Here is a 3,055-nt window from a genome sequence, read left to right on the forward strand (position 1 = left end):
AAAGGCCAAAAAGCCACAGTGCAAGTAACAGGAGATAAAGCACACAGAGTCCATGACAAGCTATGGCTGTGACTGCTGCTGTAATAATCTCACTTCTCTCTCTCCGAACTCCAAAGGAAGCCTGGAGAAAAATCAGAACCAGACTTCCATAATTACTGTAGTATTTGCATGCCCAGAGTCCCTTTTAGTGCACCTTCAAATAAGAAACAAAGCAAAAGCCTACCTGGGAAATGCCCAACACTCCAAGTCAGAGCATGACCTGGGGCCATTTACAGAGGTTTTTAATGTGGATATACTTCCCTCTCTCACAGACTTTAACATTTTCATATTCCTAAGTGTGTTTAAGCAGTACAGAACTGTACAACTCTATTCCCATATTTCATGCTTCAAGTGACAGAAGAGCTTTACAAGCCTCAAGAAAGACATTTTTTAATAAATAGATGCATTTTTCTGGATTTGTATAACCAGAACCTTCAACAAAATAAAAACCATATATGATCAATTTCAGAAAAAGTGATCTGTGTATATGGCATATATAACATCTGCAGATCAACTGTGGCGTAGCCAGTACCATCCTCCTTGGTAGCTATGCTAACATACAGAATAATTGATTTGTCACATCCAATGGCAAGTTTGTGATACACCTTTCCCTTCAGTCACAGCTAAAAAAGTCCCTCAAACCTACATCAATTAAGGAAGAAAGAGACATCTTACTGTAAAACTACCATAGCCCATTTCCTTTAACCTGAAACATAACTTTCCTGATGAAACTTAACGAGGATTGATAAGAACAAGCAACACAGCTCAACCCAAAATCCTCCAAAACAGAGAGGAATCCTTCCCACGAGCCACTAGCTTCACTCTACCACACAAAAGTTTGGAAAGATATTTTATCCATGCTCCCTAGACCAACCTATTAAATGCACTAACACTAAGCACAGTACAAGTTAAGGAGGCTGGTATGCCTTCTCAACACAGATCCTTTTACAAGGAAAATTAAATTACCTTTAACGCAATTGTATTGCCTGACAAATAAAGACTCAGATGGATCAAGGATGCCAAGCACTACTCTCGGACTAAAATTACCCACTTAATATATAGCCAAAAAGATTATACCAACCAGGTTGAAACAGGCTGGAACTGAAGGATTACAGAAAGGGTCCTGGCTTGAAATACTAAGAAATACACGAATAGTTTGGAGACAGAGATGGGAAGGTGAACCATTTACTGGCAAAACACTTCTTGCAATTTTTCAAACTTTTCCAGGCACTCTACCACTTCAAATGCTGTTATAATACAGTGCAAAGCACTCACTGGATTTCTGCAGATTGGTTTTCCTCACACTGGGGTCCTACTCCTGCAAAGTTTCCTCCACAGGGAGCAGAACCAGAGCTAAACACCTACTGATCAGAGACAATAGAGTCACTTGGATCTGAAGATGCCCACCTGCTCTCCATCCCACCTAAGTGAATGAGTAGACACCATAGTCTACGCATGTCAGGAGCTCTGTGGAAACACAGTGCCTCTCTTCCCCCCTCCCCACCCCCAGCCCCGCATATTGGGGGAATTCAGAGTATACTGAAAACTTTCTTCTATCATGCACACAGGGTTCAGAAATAGCGCAGCTAAGGTTCATGTCAGAGGCTGCTAACACAAGTGTTCAGATCTTTCAGAAGGCTCTGTACTACTGTGAGTGCCACCTGCTCAGCATCGTTCAGAATGAGTCCATAACCACAACAAAATAGAGGCAAACATAAAAAACCCACCCTGCAATTATGCACACACTGGAGGCTAGCGAGCTACAGACCATATGCAGCAGGGAAGAACAGATTAATGCATGTTACCCAAGCCCACCCACAGCCACAGCAACAAACACCACTGTAAAACAGAAAAAAGAGCCACTCTCAAACAGCTACTGAATAAGGCACTCAGCATTTCACCCCACTGAAAGAGAGTATTTGCCCTTTCAGTGAGCAATGCCATTTCTCATAAAACATTTGCAGATTTCACGTATGCTGGTCTTTAACTGGTCCAATAACATTGCCTTTATCATCACATTGTCATCTATTGAGAAGAATTCAAAGTATGCCAATTCGCATTTAAGATAAGCTAACATATTTCACCAAACAGAATAAAGATATCTACATATACACATCTTTTTCCTCCACTGTGTTTGGCGAGATTACTTCACACATGAAGTAGTCGAACAAACACCCTTACAAGCAATTATCACAATTTACTAACAGGCATTGTTTCTGTAAGCACACCTTTTTGCAGTTTCTGACAATTAGTTCAATCCAGAATCTTACAAGAATATTAAAACGTATAAATGACATTTCTGATTTCTCTGGGTGGTGTTGAAAATTATGCAAGTCTCAAATACTTCAGCAAAGGTAATTTACAGTCAGTGAGCAAATGTTCATCTTGAAAAATATCAGTCAACTCCTTTCAGGCATTTTTTCCTCAGAAATAATAATATTTGTATGTAAAAGACAAGAAGTGGTCAGTAAATTACAGATACAGATTTTATCTACGAACAGAGGCTGAACCCAAGACTTTGATTTATAATTACACATCATCAGGCTACTTGTCACAGCAGCCCAGCAGAACACACTACTTCAAGCCTGAACAACAGAATCCCTGCTCTACCTCTGAACAGCTCTGCATCACGCAGGTCTCAGATCATATGTGAAATTAAGTATTTTCAAATTAGTGACACAACCGTGATGTAGGCTCAATTTAATACTCTGTAATTCCACGGTGGCTGCTTTTTTGTTTAGAATCAGTGAAAGAGCTGAAGGAGGGGAAAACTGCTAAACTTCCCGTCGATTTAACTAACACCGCTTTCAATTGCTCAACCTCCAGCTATAGGATCACTTTTGCAGAACCAAACCGCGACCGTACCTACCGTCGTCCAGCACAAAATGAGTGGCTTCCTAGGACCTGCAGCGAGATGGAAAGCAGAACATGCTCTTTCTGCTAGAAATGCTCCACTGCTCACCACACTAAATTCCACACCCAACTCTAAATTCCCGCCCCCCACCCCCCCGCCCAA

This window comes from Buceros rhinoceros, unplaced genomic scaffold (assembly GCF_000710305.1).
Source record: "Buceros rhinoceros silvestris isolate BGI_N320 unplaced genomic scaffold, ASM71030v1 scaffold17449, whole genome shotgun sequence".
In the NCBI taxonomy this organism is placed as follows: Eukaryota; Metazoa; Chordata; class Aves; order Bucerotiformes; family Bucerotidae; genus Buceros; species Buceros rhinoceros.